The sequence below is a fragment of the Adiantum capillus-veneris genome, chromosome 6, assembly GCF_014529385.1.
Source record: "Adiantum capillus-veneris isolate H3 chromosome 6, ASM1452938v2, whole genome shotgun sequence".
NCBI lineage: Eukaryota > Viridiplantae > Streptophyta > Polypodiopsida > Polypodiales > Pteridaceae > Adiantum > Adiantum capillus-veneris.
Genome location: NC_140936.1, coordinates 145,953,349 through 145,967,482, shown reverse-complemented (window position 1 = coordinate 145,967,482; position 14,134 = coordinate 145,953,349). Strand labels below are relative to the sequence as shown.

Below are 14,134 nucleotides of genomic sequence, written 5' to 3'. Positions count from 1 at the left end.
TCTCTTTTTGTTGACCCCTCTTGCTATTTGCTCTTGCTAGCACATCATTGGAACTCTCCCAGCTTAGCCAATGAAAGTTAAGTAGCATATGTGATAGTCTTCTGCCATGTGTCTCCCAATCAGGCAAGCCATTGGGCTATTGAATGCTCATTGGACCCCTTGGGAGACTGTCCAATAGTCTTCTACAGATCTTAACTCCTATTGGTTCTTTTATTAAGTGTTTTTAAAATAATTAAACTAGATTTACTCTAGCCTAATTCTTAGTAGTCCACCTCCATGGCCGTGCAATAGGATTTGAGTACACCTTGTGGGCATCTGGCCTAGGGAGCTCACATGTGTCCTTCATTCCCTTTGTGTAAAGGGATCTTGTGTGTGTGTGAGAGAGTTTCTTTCTCATCCCCTACTTCTTGGGCTCGCCCCCTCCTTTGTAGGACTTGGGAAGACTTTTTGAGACACACACAAAGCATCAAGTTTCCTAAGCTTTTGACCATTGGACACAACCTTTGAATTTTGGAACCTTAGAATTTTGGAAGTCTTAATGGACTGAACCCTAAGGTCTTTGGAGCCCATTTTTGCACATAGCTCTTTTGCAGATGGCCCCCCTTTGGATCCCTATTTTCCCTCCTTTGGATCCCTATTGTGGCTGGTCTGCTAGCTTAGCCAATATTCTAGCTTTTTCTCCACTGGCACTTCCCCATATTGAATGATCAGTTTAACATGAGAAAATCATTTAGGAGAATTAGATATTAGTTATTATGAAATTTGGCATGAGAGGTCCATAAAAGATCCTTGATGTTCCTATCCTCCCAACAATAGACTCCAATCCTAGGATTAACTGTGCTAAGCCGTTTTAAACATTTCACATCAACTTGATCGTATCCACTTCTAACCCCATTTGTCTATCACAGCAGGATTTTCAACTTTTACATACTAAGTCCCGTTTTTATCCATATACATTTTTCCTTGTTTGTTTGCTCTTATTTGCTCTTCAAACTCTATGTCATGGTCATCAATGCAAATGACATACTTCTCATTAGGTTCCGGGTAAACCTGAGCTCCATGAATATTAGTCTTATAAAAGGTGAGTAAGTATTTATATTACATTGTCGTTCCAGTTCCTGATGACTAAATTGAATAGGAAGACATTTCAAATGTTGAGTCGGAATAAGTGTCTGAGACTTCTTCTAAGATTAGTGACCAAGTGATCACCGTGATTCACACTCTCTTTGGTAGATACTCTACGAGAGATCTATCCAAATATGCCTTGATTTACTAGTATACAACCAGACTTAAGGTTCATATAGACTTGTTAAGCCTTGGATAGAGTACTTACCGTTGGATTGAATTGTTATCACTTTTTTCCACTTGACTTGAATTCAACTCCTGTCGAGATCTCAATTCTTTGCCTGCAACCTGATTTCGGTGTCAGTTTTAACCAAGTTAGCTTTTTTCTTTCAAAGAATGTACATTTTTTGCTAATTTTTGTGATTGGTCTGTGTATATCACTTCAATCTGAGCTAAGTGAGTCAACAAATGAGACTTTCAGATTTTTCAGCCTTGCACAGAGCTAAAGGACTAATTTGAAACCTGGAAAATGAGTTAACATGTACTAATTTGCACCCGATGGAGCCCAAACTTGACCGGTGGCCTTGTGTGATGTTGTTCTGACACTGTAAAAGCTCAAAAGTCCAAAATCTTGTCTCTGAGGCTCAAAAGTAAATATTTTGATTATTTACTTCTCAGATTTTCTCACTTTTTAGGCTTGTTTTTCCATGTAAACGCCTTGTTGTAGTTTGTGGACAAGTTTCACTGAGTTTAAACAAGATTTATCCAAGTTATCAACTGTTTAGTGTTTGCACACTCGGTTTTCAAGAATCTGACTTAAGTCTCACTTTTGTGATCCAAATTTTACCAACCAAGTTTTACCAGATTTGATATGTGGAGTCTACTTGATATGTGGATCTATTTGATATGCTTGACCTTGTGGTATACTCAATTGTGCAAAAATGTTCAAATCTGGGGCATATATAAATAATCACGCGATTATTTACTTTTGGGATTTTTTTAAACTTTTTGTCAAAATGTTGATACAAACAAGTAAAACAACTCAATTTAAGTTTCTTAGCCAAGCTTCACCAAGTTTGGATAAACTCTGTCTAAGTTATCAACTGTTTAGTGTCCGTAGACTCACTTTATAAATCTGGACCCAATTTTCACTTTATAGATCCAAATCTTACCAAATTTGATATGTGTGCTCAATACAACACGATATAACTTGTGGTATGCTTGGTTGGCCAAAAAAGGTACAAAATTGGACAAAAGTAAATAATCGATTATTTACTTCTCACAAATTATAGCATATTTTTTATCATCTGAGTATACACACATGTTCTACACTTTAAACTAAGCCTCTGAGTCAAGTTTCACCAAATTTGACCAAGATTTAGCAATTCAAACTCAGTTTCTCGACAATCAGTACAGATTTCAGTTTTTATCAAGTTTTTGGTCTGTTTTGTGATTCGAATTCTATGGACCTTCACAAAAGATGTTTGTAATCATGCATAGAGTCTCTAGTATCAACCTTGGTCAATTTTGGACTAAAAATAAATAATCACAATTATTTACTTTTGGTCTAAAATAAACACTTTTGTAATATTTCACTAGTCAATCTTTTTATGACTTGTTTTAAACCTCTGAGTCAAGTCAAAACTTAATTTGGCCTAATTTCTGAAGAGAATATAAATAATCTGAGTTTTTGCAAACTCTTGAAAATTTACCTCAACTGCATCCTTAAGCTTACCCATTGGTTCATAAAACTTTAATGAGCATAATCTCCACCTGGATTGAGTGGTTGACAGTCTTTTGATGTTGTTTTAAGCTGCAAACTCAAAATTTTACAGCTTCACATAAACAAGTCACAAATGATTCCTTTGGAGGAGCAATGTTTTGAGATCCCACCTCGGATTCTACTTACCCTACTCCTAGGTTCTTCTGCAATTGGGTTGTGGAAAGTGTTCACAAACACTTGTTTTCTTGTTTTTTTATGGTAATAGCCGTTTTTCGGCTCTTTGTAATTGCCACAGTGAGTTACCTCACCCTACCAAAATCACCCAAACACTGTGGCTATCCCTACCATTTCACTGTACATAGGCGTGCGTGAGTCACGGGACTTTTCCCATATCTTCTTAAAAAACCCTCAATTAGCTAGTCATTGGGCTAGTTGAGCCAAAAAAAATAAAAAAAATAAAAAATATAAGTATATTATGGCCCATGCGTATGTAAATATTTCTTTGTATATAGGGCCTAAATAAAAGATTTTTTCATAATTATTTTGGTATTTATTTAAATATTTCTACCTAGGTGTGTGTTATTTATGCTCTGTACATTGCCTCACCATTACCACAATTTTTCTTACCATTTTTCATATTCTTTATTCCATATAGAAATATTTTAATGTAAGCTTCTCTTATATTTGGTGTAACTCCACCCCAACAAAAATCCAAAAAAACTAGTTTTATTTATGTGTATATTTTTTCACTATTGTGATTTTTCCCTTCCTACATCTATTTTGTTTTTTTCTAAAAAATTAGAACACCAAAAATATTTATCTTTTTATGGTAGCCTCATAATGAGAGAGATTTCTTTTGACCCCTTATATTTTTTCCACTTATATTATTTATATTTGACATGTACATATTTTTTAGACCCCTCAATATTTGATTTTCTTAGTTGTACTATTCACTTATATCCTAATCTCAACAATATCTTCAATTATAGACCTACCAAATAAGGTCAAGGGTAGGTGGCATGCATACATGCACTATGGAGGTCTCACTCTTGGAGGTATTCAAAAGAATCATCCAAAGAAGGACCCCACAAGGACCTTGTGCAGTGGAAAAAAACGGTCGGTTTTGCTGAATTTTTAAAGTTCACTTGCTCTCCGAATTTGAAAAGGTGATACAAACAAAAGTTGTAGCTCGTGCGCTGAACTTTTGCCTCAAATTTTTTGATATTTTTTTGAGCTACGAGCTGTGAGCTATGATTTTATTAGTGGACCCCAGTTTTCCCATGCTATGCAGCCACACTCTCTCTTCCACTTTATCATTTTCCTCTTTCACACACACTTCACCACTCATCATCCCCACCTCTCTCACCACTCCTCTCTGCACCCTACTCACCTTCTCCTCAACCTTGAAGAATAAGAGAAACCATGGTGAACTCATGATCATACCTCCCACACACAATTCCATTCCAAAATTGACCACCTAGTCTCATTTTTCCTCCTCCAATTTACCCATATCTATCAAAAAAACCACAAAATTCAGCCTCTTTTCTTAAAAGACAGCATCATGGTGGTTGATTACTCAGCTTCAATTACCTTGTCTCTCAAGGAAGGTCAAGAGTGGAGAAAAAATGTACCGTCAAAGCTAGTGGACCGTCAACAAGCGTCAAAAATTGGCCCTACTCAAGACACTTGGAGCATCAACCTTGTAAGAAATCCACCTTTTCTTACCTCTTAAGAGTTTTTCTTCCTTATTTGTATCCTACATGGATACTCCCATTGTAAATATCCAATTCCATTTGTAAATTAATACTAACTCTACTAACACTAACCCACTATGAAAAGTCCTATCACCTCCATTTCTCTCCTCTCTCTTTCCCCACCAACTTCTTGATAATTCCAAGCAAAAGAAATTAGATAAATTGCTGAAAATCTAACCCAACCATGGTTAGAGGAGTAACCCTAGCCTTCAAAATTGCTATAAAAGGAGGGTGTAGCTAGCACAAAAAAGGGGGGAGCCATAAGCAAGAGCACTTTGCTATAGCTTGAGAAGCCAAGCTCAACCTCTCTAGAAGGAGCTTTTGAGTGGAAGCTCATTGTCTTATGCATGTGCATGTGTTGTAACAGGGGATTAGCAAGGGAACTCTATGCCATTGTAAGAGAGAGTGTGATAATTCAATTGAGAGTAGGAAATCTATCATTTCTCCTACTAGTGTAAGCCCAACAATTGATGAATCAAGGAGGGTGGATTTGGACTAAGCTTGGATATTTTGTCTCCCTTCCAACGTGAAGTAATGGACAACAATGATGAGTAAGTGTCTTGGTGTTTTTTGTTAAGTTCTTGATAGCTTGTCTCTGGTGTTGTCATCAATCTAGCCATAAATCCCACATACTGTAAGAGGACGACAGGGTGGAGAGGACTCCCCTGGCCTTAAGACAGTGATTGGGGTGGCTTTTCTTGTGATGTGTTGTGGTGAAATTTACGCAAGCTATGTTGAACAAATACTAATCTCACTTTGATTTGTCATGACAGATTTGTAAGAAGGCATTAGTGCAACAAGCACCCCCTTCCCCCCTCTCTCCCTTTCTTACATATATATATTTATGTTTGCTTGATCATTAACGATACACTTCAAAGCAGCCCGAGCACCATCTCTCTCTCATCTCTCTCTCTCTCTCTCTCTCTCTCTCTTTCTCTCTCTCTCTCTCTCTCTCTCTCGTGTTTTAGTGTGTGAGAGTGTTCCATTGGTGTTAGGGTTAGTGTAAATTCCTTGCTTGTTTGTGGGTTGCTCTAACGATTCTCCTCTTTTGCGTCCTAGTTCGCTCTTAAACTAGGTGGTGCCCCTTGTGTAGTTGGGATTTGGCTGTGGGTTTGTTGTTTTGGTTTGTGTTGTGTTGTGCCCCAGCCCCATTGAGCAGCACGGGAGCCTTGAAGGGTGTTTAGAGGTTGCTCTTCTTGTTCCCCGCCCCGGACCGCCTCAATGGTTTGGATTTATCTTAAGACTTCTCTTGTCCATCAATCATTCTCAAAGTCCTAACCTAATCCTACAATCTTTCAAGGTACTTAGAAAGTACAATTTACTCCCAAGCTACCTCTACATTGCCAAACAAGACACTCTTAAGCTATGTGGTTTTAAAGAGAAATTTTAACTATAGGTGATGATAGAGGAAGTTAAAGCACAACTATACTAGACGCTCTTGTTTTCCCTAGTTTAGGTCTATTCGTCCCCAACAATGACACCGAATGTGGATGGGTTTTTTGAGCATTGATCTCGAGACTTGTCTCGTTCATGAATTATCCTCAAAATCCTAACCTAATCCTACAAGGTACATAGCAAGTATCATCTACTCCCCAGCTACCTCTACACAGCAAAGATGATAGTCTTAAGCTATGTGGTTTTAAGGAGGAATTTTAACTCTAGGTGATCCTACAAGAAGTTAAAGGACAACTACACTAGATGCTCTTGTTTTTCCTAGTTTAGGTCTATTCGTCCCGACAACGGTGCCAAATGTGGATGGGTGATGCTACGATTGTCCCCAATATTTGGTGGCGCTACCGGGTAATGTTAGCAGCGGCTAACACATGCTACACCGATAATTCACCAAGCCAGGGATTTGCTATGGATGTGCACATTCACACTGTATAAGGTCTTGGGCTCATTGGGAGTTACAAATTGTATATGCTAGAGGGCTCAACTTAATCCCATAATAGAAAGGATTGTGGTGCATGCCTTTATAAGAAATAATTTTCTGCAAAGAGGCTATATTCTTGAATATCCATTCTTGAGTATCCACTCTTGAGAGCTCTCTTTTGAGTGTTTACTTTATGGATGGCCTAGCCTTGAGCTTATCGCCCATGCTTAGAAGGCTAGTGCAAGTGCTTTGTAATTAGAGAAGCATTTCTTAATCTAATCTCTACTTTCTTCATTAGTCTTAATTCTTCTATATTATTATGTCATGAAGTAATTTCACCTTTTGATTATTCTAGATTTGAGTGTGTTTGATGACTTCTTGCTTAACCACTCGTATCCTTCTATGAGCACTCGCTTTGTGATATTTAACATCTCTAAATAGGTTGATTAAGTAGGTTCTTAATCTTGTGATTAGAGTATGTACCCTATTGTTTATTCATGTGTGGATGGGTTTAATGAAATTCAAGCACCATTCACCTTGTGTGTGTAGCTTTTGATTAAGTACCTTGATTGGAATCTTGTGATTGGAGAGGCCAACATAAATGCAATTAGTGTGTACTTGTCAAGAGTGTGCTTTGAGATTCTAGTCTATAGCAAGTCGGACTTTGGTGGGCTGAATGTGTGTAGGTGATGCTTGATTGATGACTATGGTGTGATTAGAGTTAGTGATTCATGGCTAATCTCTATTGCATTGAAAGAGAATTCTCTTGAATCCTCTCATTTGATACATCCAATGATTCTCATGCTTCCATGTCCTAGCTGGGTTGCCAGTCCTAGGATCGATAATTTTGTTGGTCTTGGGTTGAATAGGATATGCTACGATTGCCCCCAACATCCCGCCACAGTAGCATTGGTGGCAAACCAGGTGTCATCATCACACCATGGCAAAACATAATTGTAGTACCCAGTTGGGCCATCCTGTGTGTACTCTCACCGCAACATCAGTTGTGTCACCCTGGGTGTCACCCGACGCCTCCGCAACTGCCACCTAATGACATTGCTAATAAGTAAAGAGTCTTGAGAGAAACCATACTAAAAGGTATTAAACAATCATTCTTTCTTATGGAAATAGTTTAACCAGAAATTCTTTCCTATTTGTCATACATATACCGAGTTTCTTGGGGTTAAGCCCCTTGGTTTCGGTCTATGTTTTCCTTTCCTAAGTTGATTAATATATCTTTAAGGTCTTGCATATGCAATGATGTATAACTTAAAATTATAGTACCAACTTATATCATAGTTCCGATTGGAGACATAGAATGTTTCACAAGAGTTTCCACCTTACTTGTACCAACTTCATGATCATTAGCACCTCGGGTTCGAGCATGCTTACTAATCCGGTTCGAGCATGCTTCCACTAGAGTTTTTGCTCTCTTAGTGGTTTGTGGAAGCCTTCTCCCTGAGGGAAGTGGTAGCACTTTGTGAGTGTTACAGATGCAATCTCTATGTCCAAAATGTGAGTATGGCTGCTCTGTTTATAGCAAAAAGGAAAAAACATCCATCTTTTTTTCTAATTTTTTAATAATAAGAAAAATTCTCTAAAATTCATACCCATGTTTTTGGTCCCCTTGTGGTACCCATCAGCTTGACCAATTTGTCCTCATCATAAAGAGATAAGGCCACACAACCCCCCTCATTAAGGTTAGTCAAGACTAACCTCTCCTTTCCATGTGACTGTGTATCCACTTTGTCACCTCCTATGTGACTCTAGGTGAGTCCATGTGCCTTCATGTTCCGTACATGTGTATCTTTTGACTTTATCATTATTTTACTTATTTCTTTAATGATAAATTACTTTTCATTCTTAAGTTAAACTTTAGAGTCTTAGAATAAATTTTACAGTAGTAAGAGAAAATTATACAATCATTAAATAAATCCTCCAATAAGTTAGATAGTGTTTTGTATAGCAAAACATGTCAAAAATTTGTAGCATAAATTTTAAACTCTAGGTTTTCTTAGCCTACGGTTCATAATTTGAGCTCGAATATCTTAAATAATGAGTGATGGTTGAAAAATAAAAACGTGTAATAGAAATTATGTGAAAATCAAAAGTAGAGACCTTACAATAGTGAGGCATTGTGTTGTGTTATGGGTGTGTTTCCCTTTCCCATCTCCAATGTCATGTAGGCAATAGGAACACTGCTTTGCTTAGATCTCTTAAACCGTTGGTTCAACAAAGTTATGGAGGTCTAGTAGAATGGTTCTTGCATTGGTATGGAGTCATGGAGATACAGGTCGAGGCGGTGAAGTTAATACCAGATGTCGGTAGCGGCAAGCTTGATCATGATGTGTATGCCAAACTTGGCAATTAGCAGGTCAAAGATTGGTTTTTAATCTCTAATGATCGGTATGCTCGCAGATGCATAAAGCATGCTCTCCGATTGCTTTATGATTCAATCATTTGGTTAATGGGTTTTTTGGAGATCCATTTCACGTTGAAGCTAGGACAAGGCCATCTACCGTGGTTACATTGAGGGTTGAAGCATCCAATGCTTGTAGCGGCAATATCTATGAGTGTCAAAGAGATGGTTTGGTTCTCGAAGGCCAATTGTTATCTTCTAGCGATCGTAAAAGTCAGGTCGTCTTCAAACAAAGGTAATTTCTTCAAAGCTTTTGGAGGTGATCGGCGTCCGATGGGAGTGACCACTAAGTCGCAAGGTAAAAAGTGGGTTTCTAAAATAAACATCATGCTAAAAAAGTCTAGACGAGCTACGGACGAAGACCAAGTTGTTGCCAGATGATCGATGACTAGTTGTGTGCACCACATGGACGAGAAGCTTCGCCAGGGGCAGCATGCGTGCCAGATGGAGGGAGTATCGAGGAGGTTGGAGCTGTGCATGGGCTCGCTGGATAAGATTGTGCCATCACGGACACATGCAAGGGAAGGAGGTGATGAAAGCATCCAGTGTGCCGCCATGGGTCAGTATGTGAAGGTTGCCAATATAGAAGGTCCTGCAGGCGGCGTCCATGAGATAGAGGATGTAGTTTGAAGTCAACAAGTGGAGGCTACGCAATCCAAGGCCAGCAGGTGGCGCAACCTAATGAAGGGAGTGGCAATGAGGAGATAAGGGAGAAATGAACCCACTGGCATCCATGCAAGGGCTGATCTGTCCATAGCCAACAAGTGGCAGGTCAGTTGAAGGGGATTTAAGAGCTGGACAGTAAGAGAATGGGACTTTTGAAAAGGAGGCCGATTGGGGGCAGCTTGGAGGGGATTACAAAGTAGCGCTATAGTTTGGGGACCGATCATATGTGTGAGTAAAGCAAGAGAAGGAGAGTGTGATAGAGGAGCAAAACTAATTGCAAGAAAAGATCGAAAGGGGATCGGACCTTGGAAGAAGCCTTGGACCTCGCCATAGGAGGGTTTTCTTGCTCGGATTCGGAAATAAAGGCTTCAAGTTGGAGGAAAACGGTGTTCCAAAGCAAAAGGCAACCTCGACCATGAGTTACTCAAATTCAAGCTCCACATCAATGGCGGATATCTATTGTTTCATGTTTTTTTGAGATTACTTTGTAAGCTTAAAGGGGCAGATGTCGACCATATCTGTATATGTCTCAGTAAAGACTATCCTAACTCTAATCAAAAGCTCATTATTAAGCCCACTCCATCTATTGTGTCTTGGCATCTTCCTTTCTGCTCAAAGCTCGGGGCTTGTGTGTGGACCCTTGGAGATTGTGTATAGCAAAAGAGAGAGAGAGAGAGAGAGAGAGAGAGAGAGAGAGAGAGAGAGAGAGAGAGAGAGAGAGAGAGAGAGAGAGAGAGAGAGAGAGAGAGAGAGAAATAGCATGTGTGAGTGCAAGAGAGAGCAAGAGATGGGAGGGAATGATTGCCACTATGTTATATTGCTCGAGGTGTGTGCTATGTGTTGAGCTATTGACGAGTTTGTGTTGTTAAGGTGCATATAGCTAGGTGGGTGTAGTCGTGAATTGTGCAAATTACAAGCTTACTAGTGAAGCCATACAAAAAATACAGTGTGTGTGAGTCTATCCGAGTGGCTTGGGGTTCTGGATATCTGCTGGGCTATAGAGAGGCATCTGGTTTGTGTACCGTGTGTGTTCCCATTTCCCCCATCCCATCAGTGGTGCCCCTATTGAGGACTCACTGATCGCTTTGAGGAAAGCATTGCAAAGATCAACCAAAGGATACCATGGCAGCTCAAAGCTATGGCCCTGTTTTCACAGTTGAGGAGGATCCAGTCGAATGGATTGCAGACTTTGAATTATACATGCTATCATTGCAGATGCCTAATGAATATATCAAGATGGACACTATTTCATTTGTGCTACATGGCAAGGCGAAAGCATGGTTCGATACATTGCAGGGTGAGCGATGACACGCATGGCCTGCTCTATGGGCCAGCCTCTTACAAAATTTTCAAAAGGAAGTATCACCTATGGACTTGGACGTGAAACTGAAGGCTCTCAAGCAAGATGTAAGTGAGGAATTTAATGTTTTTCTTAATCGGTTTGAAGAATGTTGGGCAGAATTAGCCACATCAATGCAATTGGCCAACGACGACTACTTCAAGATGGACAAATTTATGGCGTGCCTACATCCCAAGGTACGAGAAAAGGTGGATTTTGAAAGCCCAGAGAACTACAACGGTTCTGTAGCAATTGTTCGAGCAAAGAACAAGAAGATCAAGAAGAAGATCGAGCAAGGTATGGTGGGACACGAGCAGCCACCAAGCCCTCAAGGCGAGGCTCGAGCAGAGAATCAATCAAATCGTGGAGTAGCGGTTATTCCTCAGCAATGGGTACGTACTGTTCAAGATTTGTCAGAACAAATGCAAGAGCTTCATTTAAGTATAATGGATAGAGGGCATCAAAGAACGGGAAGGGGAAGAGGTAGGCAATTGCCTCGCCGTTGCTATAATTGCGGCGAAGAAGGAAACTACGCACCGGATTGTCTGCATCCACCAAGGGAAAGAGGAGGTATGTACCCACTATTTGGAAGAGGGAGAGGACAAGGGCAATTCAACGGGCAAAGAGATCAGCAGTCTGACAATCTGCCTCCCGCTGCTCAAGGTAATGAAGAAGTTCATCGTGTTAACATGATTGGAGTAGATGAGCAGGTAGTGGATGTTTTGGCCAACAAGAGGGCATCTTGGTACAGCTGAAGATGGTCGACCCATGGAAGTGCAAGAGGTCCAGGCATGCCAGTTTGCAGGCGAATGAAGGGGGCATTGAACAGGTATTTAATGCGGTCTGAAGACAGGTATGCCCAGATGGAGCACTCTCTAGTGGAAAGTGCAATTGTTTCTTCCTATCACAGGTGACAGGAGCAGATGCTTATATCACAAAGTTGGGAGCGGGACAAGGAATGTTGGATACAGGTGCTGTGAAGTTTATGGTATGAGATTGTGAGCGAGATGTTTGCAGGACACTCTATTTGACAATGTGCGAGACATTGCTAGTGGTTCGAGGGTACGGAGGGCTCTCTTTATACTTGACGAAGACGTGATCGGACCTTGTGGCCGACTGTTGAGGGATGGAATTGACATGGTCAAATTGGTGCTTGGCCGAGGCTTTGTGCTCGAAATTCATAATCTTTATGATCAAAGGTGATGGGTGCGACTAGTTTGAACCTATGGCAAGGAGCCATGCGGGAAGCAGTGCATAGAGTGGAGGACTATGCTATACTCGAGCCCAATGCGGTGCGAATGCCCCACAGGAGGGGAATTGTTTTTTCTTGGAAAGCTTTAATTTTTAAAGCTATGCAACTGAGAATAGCGCTGTCAAGGATTTCTGTTGCCAGGAATAGGAGGAGGGCTATCTGCATCTTGGAGAGTTGGTGTGCAGGGGCCAAGATCTGCCGGTTGGATCAGCCACCATATCAAGTAAAAGGGCCACCAAAGGGTGGCGGTGAGAGAGTGTTGGTTGGAGGGGGGGGGGGGGGGTATTGCAGTGCAGCGCCACAATTATCATGAGAGAAGGAGGGCTGAGGGTTGCCAATGGTGAGGTGGCCATACTAAGCAAGACGAGGGCCGCCAGGACAGCGAGGGAGGTGAAGGGGCCACGGGGTGGCATGCCAGAAAAGGAGAGGAGGTCCACCACCTGTAGGGATTAGGTGGGTTGTTGCGCTACAGAAGAAGCAAGGAAGGGGAAGGGACATCACCTGCATAAAGCAAGGCTACAGGCTGGTGTACAAGGCCCAGTTGTATAGAGAGGTTCCAAGAGAGAATGGCTATGTGAAAAATCTAGGGAGGAGCCAGCACTGCAAGGCGTGGCTTTGAGCAGTAGATTTGAGGCCGCCATGTGTTGAAGAGGGGTTGCCAACGAAGGCAAACCAAAAGGAGGGTCCAAGGGTTGAAGGGGGCCACCATCTGTCAGTAAAGACAGCAAGGGGCTGCCTATGCATGAAGAGGGGAATCGATTGAGGAGCTTTGGACAAGAAGAAGCCAACGAGGGCTTCAGTGGGTCTTCAGCAGGTGGCAAAAAAGGTTTGAGAGTGTGTCTCTCGAGGATTGTGTATTGAGGTTGTTTCGAAGCAAGGATAGCAATCATTGCCGGGTTATTTTTGTGCCGTCTAAGTCCACTTATTCCTTCTCGTCTCTCTCGTCTCGTGCCCTAGTACGCCCGTGGTAGCGTTGGCTCCGAGTTTTGTGTATGTTTGTGTGTAGAGATGGAGAGAGAGAATGATTGAGTGAGTTGTTTTGTGTGTGGTCAAGGCGTGTGTTGCCCCCCTGAGTGAGTGTGTATATCCGGGAATGCTAGTAGGCGAGCCTATTCATTGGAAGTTTGCAAAAAGTGAGTGTGTGTGTGTGATTTTGTGTGGTTAGGAGTGTCAAATATTCACTAGGCTAGAGAGAGGCAGGTCTTATGTGTGCCGGGTTTGTTCCCCCTTCCCCCTTTCCATCAGTGGTGCCCCCACGGAGGACATCCTGATTGCTCAAGTGATGGCGTGGTGCAGTAATATGGTGCCAGATTTTGAGTTGGTGTTCTCAGGTGAATAGAATGCTGAAGTTTGTATCTCATGTTTAGGCTCTGGATGTTGTCGATGCGGATGGTGACTGATGAAGCCAAGGAAAAGGCTGTGCCGCTGGTGATGCGAGGGAAAGCCAAAGCTTGGTTCTAGGGTTTGGAAGTTCTTGATCGGCAGTCATGGAAGGTGATTTGAGCTCGGTTTGTCGAATATTTCAAGCGAAGGCTGTCACCTACAGAAGTGGATGCTCAATTGAAGGTATTAAAGCAAGATGTGTCTGAAGACTTCAATGTGTTTCTACCCAAGTTTGAAGATATTTGGGAGCAACTAGCTGCTGCTACCCAATTGCAAAGTAGAGATGTTTTCAAGATCAACAGGTTCATGGCGTGCTTACACCCGAGGATTCGATAAAAGGTCAAAGACGGTGTGGATACATATGAAGACATGGTCTATTTGGCAAAGGTAAAGAGAAGGAAAGCAAAGAAGAAGCTGAAGATAGGTTTGTTGAAGCCGGCAGACTATGGATGTAGCTCGACAATGGAGTTGCGTCAAGCCATGAAGCCAAAGGGGAGTTGAAGCTTCAAAGAGGTAGCTACTTTGACATTGGTAAGCCATTCTTGTCATTCATTTCAATTTGTACCTCCAATTTGGTGTGTTGCTGTACAAGAGTCTGTTAGCCTGACTCGCAAGGATGCGGTCCTAGTCGAAGTGTGTATGCATGAAGAATCAAATGAA

At 41.4% G+C, this 14,134-nt stretch overlaps 1 pseudogene; it reads left to right on the top strand.

Annotated features, from left to right (window-relative positions):
• The first annotated feature begins 10,868 nt into the window (after positions 1-10,868).
• LOC147456425 (uncharacterized) lies at positions 10,869-11,532 on the top strand (annotated as a pseudogene).
• Positions 11,533-14,134: the final 2,602 nt, after the last annotated feature.